Below are 20,825 nucleotides of genomic sequence, written 5' to 3'. Positions count from 1 at the left end.
CTAATCTATGGTCAAAATACAAGACCAACAACAAAGTAAATTCCTATGCTAAGAAAATACATTCAAACATGGTGTTCATTCAATCATAGTCCAAGTGAGAAACACCCTAGGCCCACCAAGCCCATTGGGCCCACTAAGCTCTGAAGCAGTCAAATCTTCAAGTAATCTCCTGGCCATTGCTCTAGTGGTTGGGCCTTTAGCCCATGCTCTTCCATCAAGTTCCCCATTATAAGGATAAGTAACCGCACATGACTCTTCCTCACTTGCTTCTTCTTCATCCTCACTTGAAGATGAAGAAGTAGTAGCTTCATCTTGGCTACTATAAATGTCTTGGCCCCTTAAAATCATAACTTTCTTAGTAGGGCATTGAGAAGCAATGTGGCCTCTCCCAAGATACTTAAAGCACTTTATGTCACTAGTCTTAGTGCTAGTGTGTGAAGTGTTTGTTTTTTTCTCTTTTTCTTTTTCTTTACCCTTGTCTAGGTTTTTAGAGGGAAAAGTGTTTTTTTCAAAATCATTTTTCTTGCCCTCCCTCTTGTAGTCAACCTTAGAATAAGATGATGAGTATGAGCTTTTAGAACCTTTTCTCAAATTTTGTTGTTCAACCTTGATGCAAAGTTGAACCAAATCATTCAAATCCCTATAAGGGAGAAGCTATACTTTATCTCTTATTTCAAAAGTCAACCCACTCAAAAACCTAGCAATTGTAATATTTTCTTCCTCCCTAATACCAGCCCTCATTAAATATAACTCCATTGTTTGTCTATACTCTTCCACAGTCATATTTTTTTGATGGAGTCTTTGGAGCTTATTGATAAGCTCCCTAGTGTAGTAAGAGGGAATATGTCTCCTCCTCAAGGCACTCCTTAATTCATTCCAATATTGAATTGGAGGGTCATTATGGAGACGCCTATCTCTCACTAAGGAAGTCCACCAATACATGGCGTGACCTTGAAAACTTAGAGTGACTAAGGAGACTTTTCTTTCTTCACTCACTTGATGGCAAGTGAAAATTTGTTCCACCTTCATTTCCCAATCTAGGTACCCCTCAACATCATCCTTTCCATGAAAATAAGGGAGATCTACCCTAGATTCCCTTGACTTGGGAGTCCTATGTACCCTTCTAGGAGGTGGTTGATAATGATCTCCTAAAGCAAGGCTATCATCATTCATTGACTCTCCTTGGGTTGAACTATGTTGGGAGCTATGTCTACTTCGGTGCTTGTGGTGAAATTTTTCTTCTTTCTCCTTTAATAAACGAATTTCTTCCTCTAAGATAGCAAGTTGAGCCTCTCTTTCAAGTTTTTCTTTAAGTTTTTGTTTGGCTTCTTGCTTCTTCCAAAGCTTAAGTGATCTTAATTCATGTGTTACTTTTGACAAGTCATTGTAATCACTTGAATTACTATCACTTTGAGGAGTAGAAAACTCTTCCATTATAGTAGAAAGTTGCTTTCTAAAAATTGAACTTTGAAAATCAATTGTTTTAATGCAAGGTTAAGACTAAGTACTAGGAGGATTATGTATACAAACTGAACTTTGGAGGGAGGTGAGCTACTAAGAGCCTCTTCAAGTAAAAATTACTAATCCCCTTTGTAGTTAATCTCTACCAAATTCTTTTCAATGAAAATGATTTTTGATGTTTTTTTTGTGATTTATGACAAACTAGACGTATGAAAGCAAATAAAAACAAGTATTAAGCAACAAATTAAACTACCTAAAGATCAATCAAGGACCACTCCCACCAAGTACTAACGAAAATTGACTAACTAAGGAGAGATGGTTGTGTACCAAAGACACTTCCAAGACACTCCTTGAAATGGCCAAATACAAGGTAATTACAAAGCTAAACAACAATGAAACAAGTGGCTTTAAAGAGAAATTAAAACAGCCACCAAAAATTAGTGAGGAATTAGTGACCAAATTTTGCAACAAAATTCAAATTAGTAAGGAAAAAGTGGTCTCTAATCCGTCACTAATGCTCTGTTTTTTTTTTTTTTATATTCAAATACAATTTCCAATTGATTCTCCAAGAGGTCTTCACGGAAATTCTGGTCCAGCAACTTCAAAAAAATTTCAGCCACAAGTGTTTGGTGTTTGATCTTTTGAATTTTGATAGCCAAATCCGAGAGTCTCCTTTTTCCTTTCCTCCTCCTTTTCTTAGTCCTCTTTTGATGACCCTTGTAGAACTAGCTTCTAAGGAGATAGGCTAGGTCAAGCATAGGTCACATTTGAGGTCCATAATGAATACAAACAGCAAAGGTATTTAAGAGTTAAAGAAAACAAGATTAGAGTAGGAGAAGATAATATGGATGACAATAGACAAGATTAGGCTAGGTCATGGAAGAATAACCCTAAGAAAAAGGTTCTAGAATTGATTTATAAAACCAAAACACTCAAGAAGAATGTGAGCTGAAAATTTTAAGGTGCAATTTCACATCCAAACCGAGAAGACAACAATGTAGATTCTACTCCTTAATTGGCTTTTCCTTTCAAATTTAGGTTTAGCACTTCTTTTTTTTTTTAATCAAATTTCTTTTGCATATTTTTTTTTTTTAATCCTAGGAGTTGCCTTTTTTTCTTTTAATCAAAAAGTCACACAAGTCTCGGTCACACCTTAATGGAAGCTCCAAAACCGGATTCAAATTGAAATTCAAATGCCACTCAAATTAGATTAAAATGTAATGAACATGTGACATGCTTTTGATGCTTGGTTGTTTTATGTAGCACATGCACGGTTTTGGCTCCAATTTTAAAATTCAAATTGCAATTCAAACACAATTTTCCAGCACACACCAATGAAACAAGATCAAACCTCACGGATTTAAAATTTTTGTGTAAGACATTTCAAGATTTTAGAAACCTAAAAATTTCTAAGAAAACTACTAATGATCTAGTAGTAGTTTATGAACTCAAACAAAACCAAAATGATGAGCTTATACCAAAGAAAAATAGATCTCGGCCAAATCCAGAAAATGATTCAAAATTCACTCAAAACAAATTTCAAATGGATTACTCAACATAACTAGGAAATATGAACATAATAAGAACTACACATGACTACTAAACATTGATTCAAAATAAAAATGACTCAAATACTCATGGACCGAATAAAATTTCAAATATGACTCAAAGAAAACAAAAAGATCATAGGCAGAATTTTCCTAATAAGCACAAAGAATTGGAGCATGATTCATGGAGCATATAATCAAAGACGCATATATGAATCATTCAAGTACAAGAAACTAGATCCATCAAATTTTCAAGGAAAAATTAGATCTAGGAAGGAATCAACTCAATAGTGACAAAAACTCAAGATGAACAATATGAACATAAGATGAACACAAGCACAAGTTGAACCACAGATCAAAATTCAAGAAGATGAACTTATCTCTTGAAGACCGAAGCTCTTGATACCACTTGATGAGGTTCCACTTGGAAATCCTCAAGAATCCTTCAATGCTCCTCGGTTCCTTGGAAGAAAGACAAGGAATGGCAGCTCCAAGAAGCACCAATGTGACCCTAGCTTGCTTCTAGCTAAGTCCGGAAGAAGGAAGAGTTTCCTAGCTCTACAAGGCGAAGATCTCAAGAAGGGTAGAGTAGGAAGAAGTGACTTTCGGAGAGGAATTTCTATGGAGAGAAATCTCATCAATATATGACCAAAAGTGCTACAAGACTCGGCCATAGGGAGATTTATAGGTGAAATTAGGTTAAGGGTTTAAGTTGGGTTCACCTAGAGTTAAATAAAACCATGGTATGGTTAATTTAACTCTAGGCGCCAAAATTTGAATTCTAAAATTCAAATTTTGGTGCCAACCGGCCACCCCCCATGTGCACACATTTGGCATGTAATTAGGAGGCCATTTGAGTTGCATTTCGGATCACACCATGTGCATGTGTTGCACATGGCCGAAATGCACACCAAATGTGCTTCTAATTAGATGCTAATGTAAATTCACATGTAACCTAATTAACCCTAAACTCACATGACCTTTAAATGAAACTCCTATACTACAAGGCCGAAAATACAAGGCCCAAAAGAAATACAAGGCACTAAGGCCCATTCCTATACTAACCCTAATCTAATGGGCTTGATACAAAGCCCAACAAAATAAAGTGGTGGGCTTTCCTTGGGCTTGGGCCCACTCTTCATGTATCATCCTTGCCATAGCCCTAGTAGTTGGAGCGGAAGTAATATTCAGAAAATTCTCTATTGTTCAAAAGTGTTTACAAGAGTGAAGGTTTCAAGTATTTAAAGCCAAGGATCAAAGGAGTTTTGGAGCCATTCCATGTGCACTCAAAAGTGGCGCCAATTTGAATTCAAATTCAAATTTGAATTCAAAGTTGAATGTCCACTTGCACATGCCATGTGCAGCCAACCCTTCTAGAATTCTAATTGCATTTAGAAGTAATTTAGGGTTCATTTAACTGTACACATGTGCAGCCACCTTTGGCACAAAACATGTGACTCAAATGAAACTCTAATTACACTTAAGTGTAATTAACATTCTATGATTCATGCTTTAATACTTAATCCTTCTAAATTCCTATTCTAATAACCTAAATACAATGGCAAAGCAAATACAATGAAAAGGAAAAATTACAAGAATGAAAATGAGCCCAATATTGGGTACCAAAAGCCCAAAGGCCAATGAAGTCCAAAACTAGGCCCAATAAGCCTATAGCCTAAAATGTTATCCTATATGGTCCAAACTACAAGACCCAAAATATAGAGAACCTATATTAATAGGGTATATACAAGACATAAGAAAATAGCTAAAACAAGATATGGCCCATGAAAAGCTCAACTTGGGCCTTTCAAGCCCTATCGGGCCCATTGGGCCTTGACTGGCCGAATCCTACATGTCTAGCCCACTCCTCTTGGCTCCTTCAATATGTCACCCCTTTCTTTCCTAAGCATGATTCCATCATCTTTTAGTGGTTCATATAGCTATCCTTTGAATTTTGCTCTAGAATTTGGTGTGCTGTCTTTTCATCATTTCGGGGTGTTGCTCACAAAATTTAAGCCAATTCTGATTTTCAAATTTTTTCATCACTTTGGTCTGTGAAAACTTTGAACTGCCATAACTGTTGATCCAGGCGTCAGAATTGGCATTATTATATATGCTTTTGGGTAGTAAAATGGGATCTATCACCTGCCAATCGACAGAGTCCATTGGCCACGCTCGGATTTTCAAAAAGAGGCCGTTTTCTATTTCTCTATCGCCTTATTTTTCTAAACTTTCTTTTAGTGGTTTATATAGCTATCCTTTGAATTTTGCTATGGAATTTGGTGTGCTGTCTTTTCATCATTTCGGGGTGTTGCTCACAAAATTTAAGCCAATTCTGATTTTCAAATTTTTTCATCACTTTGGTCTGTGAAAACTTTGAACTGCCATAATGATGGAAGAGCATGGGCTAAAGGCCTAACCACTAGAGCTATGGCCAGGAGGTTACTTGAAGATTTGACTGTTTCAGAGCTTAGTGGGCCCAATGGGCTTGGTGGGCCTAGGGTGCTTCTCACTTGGGCTTTGATTGATTGAACACCATGTTTAATTGTATTTTCTTAGTATAGGAATTTACTTTGATGTTGGTCTTGTATTTTGACCATAGATTAGGGTTTAGGTGTGTTGGGCTTAATTTTGGGCTTCTTGGGCTTTGGGCTTTTGATATCCAATATTGAGCTCATTCTTCTCCTTGTATTTTTTCCTATTCATTGTATTCATTAGACCATTGTATTTTGGTCATTGTCGCCACCCGCCGAAACGGACCTTGGCATTCGCGACGATGGTTGGACTCTTTTTTTAGTTTTGAAAGATGATGGATTGTTAGGACGACTTATTCTCAAACTGAGACCTCATCGAACTAACAATTTTGTTAAATGATTCTCACCAATCCATGTTAATCCCAAGCGGGACCCTCCATGGATTAGTGGTTTTCGCAAAAAGGGGTTCTTGGAGTCGCCACCAATGTTTTACTCAAAACATTGGAAAAAGATATAAGGCAATTGATTTTCACAAATCAACTTGGCCATCACAACCAGAGTTGGGTAAGGGAGTCGATTACGTGCGGGGAAGGTGTTAGCACCCCACAACGCCCCTTTCGGGTTCCCTATGACGGATTATTTCATAAATAATAGTGTAAAGTTACTAAATTACCCCCATTTATTAGAAACGATTATGAGTAAAATATTTACATGATGAAAACTCTAAACATGCAATGCAACAATCAAAAAGCAATAAAGACCCCTAAAATTGTCCGGGTCGGAAATAAAGCTCAAAGACTCTCAAAGACCGAAGGAAAGTCAGCCGGAAGGACTCTTGGAAGACCCTAGGATGATTCTTTGTAGGTCTAGAAGTCTTAGAGTAGCTTAGAATAAGGGTGTGCGAGGATTGGAGCTCAATACACCCTCCCAGAGGTTCAGTACGGCCGTACTGAGCCATTTGAACTGCAATACGGCCGTAGTGAACTCAATACGGCCGTACTGTAGTTCAAAATGGCTCAGTACGGGCCGTACCAAATTCAATACGGCGGTACTGTAGTTCAAAAACCCAGTACGGGCCGTATTGACCTCCCAGGCCGTATTGCGCCTCAATCCTATAAATAGGACGTCATTTGCAAATCCTCCCACACTTTTTCCAGACTTCTGGACCCTCTGGCTGAGGATTCTTTGGTTTTTGAGCTATTCTCTGCCCTAGGAACCTCTCTGAGAGCCAACCCGACTAAGTTCTTGAGTCATGAGCCTTGAAGCTTGAGACTCGAACAAGTCGAAGGGAAATCTCTTTGATTTTCATAGTTAATATTTGTTCTAGGGAAAGGAGCGAGCGAGCGTGTAGTGGGAAGGAGCGCCAAAAAGCCTCCTAACTCTTTTTGAATATATAAAAGCACGCTTCAAAGGTTTCTTTCCAAGTCCTTTCTTTTACCGCTTTCATTTATCGCTTTTTGATTGTTGCATTGCACGCTTTCAACATGTAGATAGTTTACTTATAATCGTTCGAATAAATAGGGGTAGTTTAGTAATTTTACGCTATTATTCATGAAATAATCCGTCATAGGGAACCCGAAAGGGGCGTTGTGGGGTGCTAACACCTTCCTCGCACGTAACCGACTCCCTTACCCGACTCTGGTTGTAATGGCCAAAGTTGATTTGTAAAAATCAATTGCCTTATATCTTTTTCCAATGTTTTGAGTAAAACATTGGTGGCGACTCCAAGAACCCCTTCTTTTTGCGAAAACTACTAATCAATGGAGGGTCCCGCTTGGGATTAACATGGATTGGTGAATCATTTAATAAAATTGTTAGTTCGATGAGGTCTCAGTTTGAGAATAAGTCGTTCTAACAATCCATCATCTTTCAAAACTTAAAAAGAGTCCGACCATCGTCGCGAATGCCAAGGTCCGTTTCGGCGGGTGGCGACAGATGGCGACTCCGCTGGGGAAGCCTCGAGAGTCAGTCCCATTTAGTGATGGATTATTTCTAAAATAATAGTTAAAAATTGCTTCATTACCCCTAGCTTGTATGATAATATGTTTTATCTATGTGGTTTTAATAACTGTTGTATGTTTAAATTTTCGCAATTGTTTGAAATAAAAACTGCACACAAACCTTTGCACACAACAGTTCCCTCTATACCCGGGGCCATGAGTGGAAAGCCATAGGGAGTGGATGTTAGTACGGCCGGTTGTCGAATGGGTCTATAGGTGCCCGTAGACCGTTGTCGGAAAGCATCACTCAAGGTGAAAACCATGAACTCAAGTCCGACAGTGCGTTGGAACTTTCCATCGACTTACGACGAGAGGGATTGGGTCCCTATAATGGGGGCACCTTGGGGGCCTCAGACCGGTGAGAACAGTTAGAACCTCCTTGAATATGCACTTTTCTGCAGGATACCCCTATCTCGTGATTCGCTCGTGACTGTTCGTGGATGAGTGAATTGTTTGTGTATAGGTCTATGTGACATTGTTTGTGCATTAATAATAAACCTCGTGATAAGGTCTAAGAATAACCCCCATGCATGAAAAATGTCATGACATGAGAGGAACGACCATGTGTGAAAATATAATAAAAGTGAGGAGCATGTGCATCATTACCAATAAGACATCATGCATCCTCATAACCATTCATTTTAGGCTCACCAATACCCCTTGACATGAGTGAAAGAGACCCATGACTATTGAGATTCTCCGTTGGGGAGAGATCATAAGTCAAGGAGGGTGGTAAACCTCCGTCTTAAAAAGGCAGCGCCTTAAAGATGGAAGGTTACCAAGCTCATGTCAAGAGTGTATTCATTCCATAAATAAGCTAATTAGATTAAGCATTCATTTTAGAAAGTGGCTGGTCATCTCTCTGTCCTCACACGCGCGCAGAAACTCAAGAAGATGGACGCGTTGGAGGAACAAAATAAGAAGCTTACAGCCGAGCTCTCACAGCTCAAGGAGCAAATGGTGCAAATGATAGATAGAACTCATGCGTCACCAAAACATGCACGGGGCTCACCACAGTGACCATGAGTCCCATCATGAGGAGGATCATGAAGAAGAGCAAGACCCTCCGCAAGCTGTACCCCTTGGGGCGGGGATTACAATTAGAGAGCCCGAGATTTCAAAAGAGCAATTCCACGCTCTCGAGGACCGGCTGAGGGCTATGGAGGGTCATGATTTTGATATCAAAGATGCCGTCGACATGTGCTTAGTGAGGGACATCCAATTCCCTCCCAAATTTAAAGTGCCCGATCTCCCAAAGTATGTGGGATCGACTTGCCCCAAAAGTCATCTCACCATGTATTGCCGAAAGATGGCTGCATATGCCACTAATGAAAAGCTCTTAATCCATTGCTTCCAAGAGAGTTTGGCTGACACCGCACTCAACTGGTATATGCAGCTGGATGGGAATCAGGTGCTTACATGGAAGCAGTTGGCCGACGCATTTCTCAAGCGCTACAAGTATAACATCGACCTAACACCCGATAGGTCTGATCTTCAAGCCTTGAGCAAGAAAAATGATGAATCCTTTAAGGCGTACGCCCAATGATGGAGGGAATTGACAGCACAAATAGAGCCCTCGCTGTCGGATAAGGAGACGGTGTCCCTATTTATAAACTCATTGACTAGTCCCTATTATGACAAGATGATAGGGAACACGACCACGCTCTTCTCGGACATCATCACCATTGGAGAAAGAGTGGAACAAGGGCTGAAAAGTGGGAAGCTAGCTAAGCCTTCCCAATCATTTGAAGCTAAGAAGACCTTTGGGAAGAAGAAGGAGGGAGGAGTCAACGCCATAACTATTTCTTCATCTTCCTCCGCTTCGAAGTCGGGAAAGTCGCAGTACAACCCTGTGAAGAAGTTTGATAAACTTCCGACCACATATAGCGACCTCCTGCCGAAGCTAGTACAAGCTCATCTTCTAGCTTACATTCCACCAAGGAAAATTGATCCACCTTACCCCGATTGGTACAATCCGCAAGACAAATGTCTATACCATTCGGGGGCACCGGGGCATTCAACGGAGAACTGTAGAACTCTCAAATATAAGGTCCAAGACCTTATCGATGCTGGGTGGGTCACTTTTGATTCGACAGCGCCCGACGTGAGCAAGAACCCTCTGCCGAAGCAGGAGTAGAGAGAAGAGCAAGCCACGATAGGGCCCCTCCACATTTTTCTTTTCTTTTTGGGACTCATGATCAGTACCCGAGATCATGAGACCCTTTTCATGTGAATAAGGGTTTTTTTTGTACAGTTTTTTCATACATATCAATAAAGAGGCATTTTTCACACATCATTCTCTCATTTATTCTTTTCTCTCTTTCTCTCATTAACATTAATAATTCTAAACCAAAAACAGAACCAATAAAACAATTATGTCTGTGATTGTTCGCTCCGACCGGGATCTGAAAGTTGAGGATGAATGGGTTGAGTTGGACAGTGATGAGGAGACCATCTCTCCGGATCTGCAAAGACTACTAGATCAAGAAGCTCGTCTACTCCAGCCGTACCAAGAGAAATTGGAGACCGTGAATTTGGGGCAGGGCCAAGAGATAAAAGAGGTCAACATTGGGACCCATATCAGTGATGAAATAAGGGCGCAATTGATCCGATTGTTAAGGGAATATAAGGACGTATTTGCATGGTCGTATCATGATATGCCCGGTTTGGACTCTAACATCGTCGAGCACAAGTTACCGCTGAAAGAAGGGTTTCGACCCGTTAAACAAAAGCTCCGACGAATCAAGCCCGAGTGGTCTTTAAAGATCAAGGAGGAGGTAGAAAAGCAATTAGATGCGGGATTCTTGGTTGTATCTCAGTATCCCGAATCATTAAAAAGAATGGAAAGGTTAGAGTTTGTGTTGACTACAGGGATCTGAATCGTGCCAGTCCAAAGGACGATTTTCCCTTACCTCACATCGATACACTAGTGGATCATACAGCCACGAACACACTCTATTCCTTTATGGATGGGTACTCTGGGTACAACCAAATCAAGATGAATGAGGAAGACCGCGAGAAAACTTCCTTCATTACACCCTGGGGCACTTTCTGCTACAGGGTGATGCCTTTTGGACTCAAAAATGCGGGTGCCACCTACCAACGAGCGATGGTGACGTTATTCCACGACATGATCCACAAAGAAATCGAAGTATACGTGGACGATATGATCACAAAGTCGAAGGACGAAATGGACCATATCCAATATTTGAGAAAATTATTCAGCCGGCTTCGCAAGTATCGGCTTAAGCTAAATCCGGCTAAGTGTACTTTCGGAGTTCGGTCGGGTAAGCTTCTCGGGTTCATCGTCAGCAAGAAAGGCATAGAGGTGGACCCCGATAAAGTGAAGGCAATAATGGAAATGCCTCCTCCTAAGACCGAGAAAGAGATAAGAGGATTCCTCGGCAGGGTGAACTATGTCGCAAGGTTCATCGCACAGTTGACTGACACGTGCAAACCAATATTCAGGCTGTTGGGCAAGAATCATTCCGAATCTTGGGATGAGGATTGTCAACAAGCTTTTGATAAGATTAAACAGTGCTTGGCCAATCCACCAGTATTGGTGCCGCCTGTCGAGGGAAGACCATTAATCCTCTACTTAACTGTGCTTGATGAGTCCATGGGAGCTGTGCTAGGACAACAAGACGAAACGGGAAAGAAAGAACGAGCCATCTACTACCTGAGCAAGAAATTTCTCAAATATGAGACCCGCTACACGCCGTTAGAAAAGACGTGCTGTGCGTTAGCATGGGCAACACAACGACTCAGGCAGTACATGATTAGGCATACTACTTGGTTGGTTTCCAAAATGGATCCAATTAAGTACGTGTTCGACAAACCAATAATCACTGGGAAGATTGCCCGATGGCAAGTACAGTTATCAGAATTTGACATCATACATGTCACACAAAAGGCCATCAAGGGTAGTACCCTAGCTGATTACCTAGCACACGGGCCGACCAGCGACTACCAATCCCTTCAGGATAATTTCCCCGATGAGGATATAATGAATCTACAACATGAAGAGCCTAAAGATGATGCGTGGACCATGTATTTTGATGGAGCCTCCAACTTGCTTGGACGAGGGATTGGCACAGTGCTAATCTCTCCACAAGCAAAATACATTCCCATAACGGCAAGACTCAACTTCGATTGTACAAACAACATGGCTGAATACGAGGCTTGTGCGTTGGGAATCCAAGCAGCCATCAACAATGGTATCCTAAAGCTCAAAGTGTTTGGTGATTCGGCCTTAGTCATCCACCAACTACGAGGTGATTGGGAAGTCCGAAATCCTAAACTGATACCATATGTTGAACACATCAAAGATTTGACACATTTCTTCCAAAGTGTCGTCTTTGAATACATTCCAAGGGAGGAGAATCAGTTTGCCGATGCTCTTGCTACGCTCTCGTCGATGTTCGCCTTGGATAGTGAGCATGAAATGCCCATCATCAATATCCGGCGGCACGATAAGCAAGCGTTCTGCCTTCTGATAGATAAAGTTGTCGATGATTGTCCATGGTTCCATGATATCAAGCAATATTTAACAAAAGGGGAATATCCTTATGCGGCCAACGACAATGACAAGAAGCATATCCGAAGAAGGGCCATGGGATTTCTGCTAGTCGGTGAAACCCTCTACAAGAAAAATTATGACTCGGTCTTGTTGAGATGTATAGACCAAGTCGAAGCTCAAAATATGATCAAAGAAGTACATGAGGGGGTTTTCGGTACCCATATCCCCGGGCCTGCAATGGCTAAAAAGATCCTCAGGGCGGGATACTATTGGTCGACCATGGAAAGGGATTGTTACCAGTACGTGCGAAAATGCCATAAATGTCAAGCATACGCCGACAACATTCATGTCCCACCGACTCCACTCAATGTATTGGCTTCACCTTGGCCATTCGCAATGTGGGGCATAGATGTTATTGGACCCATCGAGCCGAAAGCATCCAATGGACATAGATTTATCCTTGTGGCCATTGACTACTTCACCAAATGGGTAGAAGCGGCATCGTATGCTCATGTGACCCGAAAGGTGGTAACATCCTTCATCAAGAAGAACATTATATGCAGATACGGTATTCCCGATAAAATCATCACTGATAATGGATCTAATTTGAATAACAAAATGGTGGAAGAACTATGCCAAGAATTCAAGATCCAACACCACAATTCTTCCCCATATCGGCCAAAGATGAATGGGGCAGTCGAGGCAGCCAATAAAAACATTAAGAAAATAGTGCAAAAGATGGTTGTCTCATTTAAAGACTGGCATGAGATGTTACCCTTTGCTCTTCATGGTTATAGGACTTCAGTACGCACATCTACAGGAGCTACTCCATTCTCCCTCGTCTATGGGATGGAGGCAGTTCTACCTGTCGAAGTCGAGATACCTTCTCTAAGGGTAATCATGGAAGCAAAACTTTCCGAGGCAGAATGGGTTCAAAGCCGATACGACCAGTTGAATCTTATCGAAGAGAAACGGCTGAACGCCATATGCCATGGTCAAGCCTATCAGAGGAAGATCAAAAAGGCTTTTGACAAGAAAGTCCACCCTCGAGTCTACCATGAGGGAGAGTTGGTAATGAAGAAGTTGCTACCAGCTCAAAAGGACAAAATCAGAAAGTGGGCCCCGAATTACGAAGGACCATACGTGGTGAAGCGAGCCTTCTCAGGAGGAGCATTGATCCTCACGGACATGGATGGAGAAGAACTTCGATACCCAGTCAACGCTGACGTGGTAAAGAAGTACTATGCTTGAAGACGTTGCTTGCATAGGCCCGCTAGGATGAAAACCCGAAAAGGGCGTCCTAGGCAAAAGTTAGGGCAAAATAAAAAGCCCGCCAGTACAAGGGTACTAGGCAAAACAAAGGCGAATTTATCCCCGCTAGGATACGTCCTAGGCAAAAATTAGGGGCAAAAGAATAAGACACAAAAACAAAGCAAGCAACGATCACTCGAATCGAAAATCGAAAGGCGGTTCAAGTGATTATCTTCTAGAAGCAAGCGTCTTGCAGTATCTACACTCCTGACTCAGGCATCTCACCCAAAGCAATTAGGGGAACGTAAGAGCAACAATTACAGATATAATTGTTAAGCCCAATGTATATAGCCTACCCTGGCCAGCCATTCTTCAGAAATTCCTTTTGTATATCTTTCTGTAAAAACATTTGTGAATATCAATAAAATATCTATTCATTTCTCTTCTCTTGACCATGTGATTATGCCTCTAAATTGGTGTTTCTTAAAAATTGTACGAAATTCCTTTAATAATCGGTCAATAAAGAAAGTTGGAGGGGTTCCTATAAAATCCGTAATCTCCTGCGTAAGAGGCTCACAGAAATCCTCCCTCACATCGACGAAATTCCTCCAAGAAGAGGAGGATAGGGAGAGCCATTCATTTTTCTAAAAACATTAACAAAATGATTAAACTTGCATTTTGTGCATCACACACACATTAGTTGCACATTCAAAGACCTTATCATGAGGCAGTCGCATAAAATAGAAAAAATAGAAAAAATTTCTTGTGTATGACAGCAGCCAACAGGAAAAGCCGAAAATCGACAAAAAAGGCAAAAATTCAGAAAATCCAAATCGTACAGAATAATTGAGCCTGGAGAGGCTTGCCGAAATAATACTCCCTAGAGACATCTCAGCTTACACTCGGGTCGAATTCCCAGTGAAAGCTATCAGAGCAAGATCAGCAAGATTCCCCAATGGAAGCATGATCATCCAAACAAAATATCCGAGTCAAAGGACTCAGACTTCCTCAGTGGAAGGTAGCTTTCCAACTCGAGCGACGAGTGAAGCTAAGCCTGAAGAGGCTTTCTAAATAATACTCTGGGATACATAAGATCTCAATCTCCATTCGCCTACTCAGAGGCACTCCTCCAAAAAAAGGAAAATCCAAAAAGATCAATACCCATTCCCCAAGCGGAATTCGGTATTCAACCAAACACCGAATGTTAAGATAATCTGCCTAACAGAAGAGGCCAATCAAAATCATCACAATAGAATCCCCCAGCGGATAACAGCCTACGCAGAGGCAATAAAACCAGAAAATCAAAAAGAGTCACCCGAATAAGGATAACCGGGATACTCCACCACCGTCGAAAGGACGTCAGCCAACCATAAGGCACCGCTCACATCAGAAAGAGCATCTTTGTGTCTACATCCCCAAGGAATCAGAATTTCCCCAGTGGGCACCAACTACGCAATGGAAAGTTGGGACACAAGAACCTATGAGTAACTGCACATCCCCTACACGGATCCCTGCGTTATCCAGCCCTCAGCGGCACCAAAATCAAAAATAACCGTCGAAGCAGCATCGTGGACTGTGGAGACAAAATCATCACAAATCCCTGGAGAGGGCAAACTCACGCTACCAAAGTGACCAGAAGCACGGAGGTATGCAACCCTGGGGAGGGCAAACTGCAGACCCTGGAGAGGGCAAACTCACGCTACCGAGGTTGTCAGAAACACCGAGGTATGCACGAGCCTGGAGAGGCGACGACTAATACTCAGCTACCCCGTCGTCAGAAACACGGAGGTATGCAGCTACCGAGGTTGTCAGAAACACCGAGGTATGCACGAGCCTGGAGAGGCGGTACTCAGCTACCCCGTCGTCAGAAACACGGAGGTATGCAACTACCGAGGTTGTCAGAAACACCGAGGTATGCACGAGCCTGGAGAGGCGGTACTCAGCTACCCCGTCGTCAGAAACACGGAGGTATGCACGAGCCTGGAGAGGCGACGACTAATACTCAACCTGGAGAGGCCACTCAACAATTTTCCCACCGGAAGACACTACAAGTCGGAAGGATGGCTTACTCCCTGGACAATTGGGTCAACTCCTTTACTTGTCAACCGGTACACCAAAAAGCCGTTCGACTAAGTAAAGGGGGGGCAGCTGTAGACCCCTAAAATTGTCCGGGTCGGAAATAAAGCTCAAAGACTCTCAAAGACCGAAGGAAAGTCAGCCGGAAGGACTCCTGGAAGACCCTAGGATGATTCTTTGTAGGTCTAGAAGTCTTAGAGTAGCTTAGAATAAGGGTGTGCGAGGATTGGAGCTCAATACACCCTCCCAGAGGTTCAGTACGGCCGTACTGAGCCATTTGAACTGCAATACGGCCGTAGTGAACTCAATACGGCCGTACTGAAGTTTTGAAACTTCAGTACGGCCGTACCAAATTCAATACGGCCGTACTGTAGTTCAAAAACCCAGTACGGGCCGTATTGACCTCCCAGGCCGTATTGCGCCTCAATCCTATAAATAGGACGTCATTTGCAAATCCTCCCACACTTTTTCCAGACTTTTGGACCCTCTGGCTGAGGATTCTTGGGTTTTTGAGCTATTCTCTGCCCTAGGAACCTCTCTGAGAGCCAACCCGACTAAGTTCTTGAGTCATGAGCCTTGAAGCTTGAGACTCGAACAAGTCGAAGGGAATTCTCTTTGATTTTCATAGTTAATATTTGTTCTAGGGAAAGGAGCGAGCGAGCGTGTAGTGGGAAGGAGCGCCAAAAAGCCTCCTAACTCTTTTTGAATATATAAAAGCACGCTTCAAAGGTTTCTTTCCAAGTCCTTTCTTTTACCGCTTTCATTTATCGCTTTTTGATTGTTGCATTGCACGCTTTCAACATGTAGATAGTTTACTTATAATCGTTCTAATAAATAGGGATAGTTTAGTAATTTTACGCTATTATTCATGAAATAATCCGTCATAGGGAACCCGAAAGGGGCGTTGTGGGGTGCTAACACCTTCCTCGCACGTAACCGACTCCCTTACCCGACTCTGGTTGTAATGGCCAAAGTTGATTTGTAAAAATCAATTGCCTTATATCTTTTTCCAATGTTTTGAGTAAAACATTGGTGGCGACTCCAAGAACCCCTTCTTTTTGCGAAAACCACTAATCCATGGAGGGTCCCGCTTGGGATTAACATGGATTGGTGAATCATTTAATAAAATTGTTAGTTCGATGAGGTCTCAGTTTGAGAATAAGTCGTTCTAACAATCCATCATCTTTCAAAACTTAAAAAGAGTCTGACCATCATCGCGAATGCCAAGGTCCGTTTCGGCGGGTGGCGACATGCAACAATCAAAAAGCAATAAATAAAAGCGGTAAAAGAAGGGATTTGGAAAGAAACCTTCGAAACGGGCTTTTATATATTCAAAACGAAGTTTAGGAGGCTTTTTGGCGCTCCTTCCCACTACACGTCCGCTCGCTCCTTTCCCTAAAGATAATTTTTACTATGGAAATCAAAGAGATTTCCCTTCGACTTGTTCGAGTCTCAAGCTAATGGCTCATGACTCAAGAACTTCGTCGGATTGGCTCTCGGAGAGACTTCTAGGGCAGAGAATAGCTCAAAATCCCAAGAATACTCAGCACGAGGGTCCAGAAGTGTGGAAAAAGTGTGGAATGACGTGCAAATGACATCCTATTTATAGGATTGAGGCGCAATACGGCCTGGGAGGTCAATACGGCCCGTACTGGGTTTTTGAACTACAGTACGGCCGTATTGAATTTGGTACGGCCGTACTGAAGTTCAAAAACTTCAGTACGGCCGTATTGAGTTCACTACGGCCGTATTGCAGTTCAAATGGCTCAGTACGGCCGTACTGAACCTCTGGGAGGGTGTATTGAGCTCCAATCATCGCACACCCTTATTCTAAGCTACTCTAAGACTTCTAGACCTACAAAGAATCATCCTAGGGTCTTCCAAGAGTCCTTCCGGCTGACTTTCCTTCGGTCTTCGAGAGTCTTTGAGTCTTATTTCCGACCCGGACAATTTTAGGGGTCTACAGTCATTAGATTAGGGTTTAAGGAGGTTTAGTAGTTCATTTGAATTAGGACAAATTAGGTTAAATTTAGGATGGATTTAAGTTGCATTTAGGTCACACTTTTGGCACCACCATGGCTGCACAAGTGTGACACCGAAATGCAACCCTAAATACATACTAAATTCAGCCTAATTCACATTTAGCTCTACATGACCGGTTAAGCACATGTGACACAAGGTTTGAATTCAAATTTGAATTTGAATTCAAACCTTGGCGCCAACATGTGGTCTCTCATGTGGTGCCAAGTGTCTTCCTAAATTCGGTGGCCTATATGTTCCCTCCTAACACATTTTGTAATCACTTTGAACCTTATATGAAATTTGAGAGCCTATGTGCCGAGTTTCCTTTCAAAGTCATTTGGAGAATTCACCTCAAAAAACCCTAGGAAGTTCATCTTCTTCCTTCTCTTTGAAGTTAGTCTTCCATTGATCATTGAGCTTGGATGCTTCCATCCAAGGCTTGAGCCTTCATTCAATCGTGTTCCTTCTACATTCAAGTTCCATTCCATTCGGTTTGTGTCTCCATTGAAGAGGATCCGAGCTAGGTGAAGAATAGGAGAAGAACTTCATTCACTTTTCCTACCTTCTCCATCAATTTTGGTATCAAGAGCAAGGTTTCTTCAAGGAGATAAGTTCTTCAAACTTTTGTGTCTGTGTCTTGTGTTGTCTTTGCTGTTCTTGTTTGTCTTAATTGAGTTTCATTTTCGGATCTATATTGTTGATGTTCTTGTGTTCATAGATCCATTGTTGATTGTTCTTGAATTTCTTCTTCAATCAACTTGTTTAGGAACTATTTGCTTGTGCTATTTTTGATTTTATTTTAAGTCTCTCCATTCCTTGTATGTGTCCGTGATTGGACCTCATGCATTGCATTTAGATTTTGGTTTTGAATCTATGTTTTGTCTTAGAAGTTTGTGTTTAGCCTTTATATGTTGCAAATTCCTTGAATAGCATGTTTAACCTAGTTTTATTTTGAACTTTGTGTCTACATATTGCTCTCGGTTTTGCTTCTCTTTTGCCTACCTATATGTGCTTTTTCTTTTGCCAAACCTCTCCCTCCGAAAGTCACCTTGGTCACCTTCTCTACCCTCCTTGAGTGCTTCTCTTTGTAGAGCTAGGTCACCTTTTCTTCCTTGGAACTTAGCTAGAAGCAAGCTTCGGCCACCTTGAGTCTCCTTGGAGCTCCAATCCTTGACGCCTCTTCCAAGGATCCGTGGAGACTTGAAATTCCTCCTATGTGCATCCAAGTGGAAGCACATCAATTGTTGATCCAGGCGTCAGAATTGGCATTATTATATCTGCTTTTGGGGTAGAAAAATGGGATCTATCACCTGCTAATCGACAGAGTCCATTGGCCACACTCAGATTTTCAAAAAAAGGCCGTTTTCTATTTCTCTATCGCCTTATTTTTTGAAACTTTCTTTTAGTGGTTCATATAGCTATCCTTTCAATTTTTGTCTGGAATTTGGTGTGCTGTCTTTTCATCATTTCAGGGTGTTGCTCACAAAATTTAAGCCAATTCTGATTTTCAAATTTTTTCATCACTTTGGTCTATGAAAACATTGAACTGCCATAACTGTTCATTCAGGCATCAGAATTGGCATTATTATATATGCTTTTGGGGTAGAAAGATGGGATCTATCACCTGCCAATCAACAGAGTCCATTGGCCACGCTAGGATTTTTAAAAAGAGGCCGTTTTCTATTTCTCTATCGCCTTATTTTTCTAAACTTTCTTTTAGTGGTTCATATAGCTATCCTTTGAATTTTGCTCTGGAATTTGGTGTGCTGTCGTTTCATCATTTTAGGGTGTTGCTCACAAAATTTAGCCAATTCTGAATTTCAAATTTTTGCATCAATTTGGTCTGTGAAATCTTTGAATTGCGATAACTGTTGATCCAGGCATCAGAATTGCCACTATTATATATGCTTTTGGGGTAGAAAAATGGGATCTATCACCTGCCAATCGACAGAGTCCATTGGCCACGCTCGGATTTTCAAAAAGAGGCCGTTTTCTATTTCTCTATCGCCTTATTTTTCTAAACTTTCTTTTAGTGGTTCATATAGCTATCCTTTGAATTTTGTTCTGGAATTTGGTGTGCTGTCTTTTCATAATTTCTGGGTGTTACTCACTAAATTTAAGCCAATTCTTATTTTTAAATTTTTTCATCACTTTTGTCTGTGAAAACTTTGAACTCCCATAACTGTTGATCCAGGCATCAGAATTGGCAATATTATATATGCTTTTGGGGTTGAAAAATGGGATCTATCACCTGCAAATCGACAGACTCCATTGACCATGCTCGGATTTTCAAAAAGAGGTCGTTTTCTATTTCACTATCGCCTTATTTTTCTAAACTTTCATTTAGTGGTTCATAAGCTATCCTTTGAATTTTGCTCTGGAATTTGGTGTGCTGTCTTTTCATCATTTCAGGGTGTTGCTCACAAAATTTTAGCCAATTCTGATTTTCAAATTTTTTTATCACTTTGGTCTGTGAAAACTTTGAACTGCCATAACTGTTGATCCAGGCGTCAGAATTTGCATTATTATATATGCTTTTGGGGTAGAAAAATGGGATCTATCACCTGCCAATCGACAGAGTCCATTCTCCATGCTCGGATTTTCAAAAAGAGGCCGTTTTCTATTTCTCTATCGCCTTACTTTTCTAAACTTTCTTTTAGTGGTTCATATAGCTATCCTTTGAATTTTGCTCTGGAATTTGGTCTGCAGTCTTTTCATCATTTCTGGGTGTTGCTCACAAAATTTAAGCCAAATCTGATTTTCAAATTTTTTCATCACTTTGGCTGGTGAAAACTTTGAACTGCCATATCTATTGATCCAAGCGTCAGAATTGGCATTATTATATATGCTTTTGGGGTAGAAAAATGGGATCAATCACCTGCCAATCGACAGAGTCCATTGGCACGTTCAGATTTTCAAAAAGAGGCCGTTTTCTATTTCTTTATCGCCTTATGTTTCTAAACTTTCTTTTAGTGGTTCATATAGCTATCCTTTGAATTTTGTTCTGGAATTTCGTGTGCTGTCTTTTCAAAATTTCAGGGTGTTGCTCACAAAATTTAAGCCAATTCTTATTTTCAATTTTTTTCATCACTTTGGTCTGTGAAAACTTTGAACTCCCATAACTGTTGATCCAGGCATCAGAATTGGCAATATTATATATGCTTTTGGGGTAGAAAAATGGGATCTATCACCTGCCAATCGACAGACTCCATTGGCCATGCTCGAATTTTCAAAAAGAGGTCGTTTTCTATTTCTCTATCGCCTTATTTTTCTAAACTTTCTTTTAGTGGTTCATATAGCTATCCTTTGAATTTTGCTCTGGAATTTGGTGTGCTGTCTTTTCATCATTTCGGGGTGTTGCTCACAAAATTTAAGCCAATTCTAATTTTCAAATTTTTTCATCACTTTTGTCTGTGAAAACTTTGAACTGCGATAACTGTTGATCCATGCGTAAGAATTGGCATTATTATATATG

The sequence above is a fragment of the Cajanus cajan genome, chromosome 6 (assembly GCF_000230855.2).
Source record: "Cajanus cajan strain Asha chromosome 6, NIPB_CcT2T_4, whole genome shotgun sequence".
NCBI classification, from domain to species: domain Eukaryota; kingdom Viridiplantae; phylum Streptophyta; class Magnoliopsida; order Fabales; family Fabaceae; genus Cajanus; species Cajanus cajan.
The sequence above is the reverse complement of the archived record's forward strand: the minus strand, read 5'-3'. Positions refer to the sequence as shown.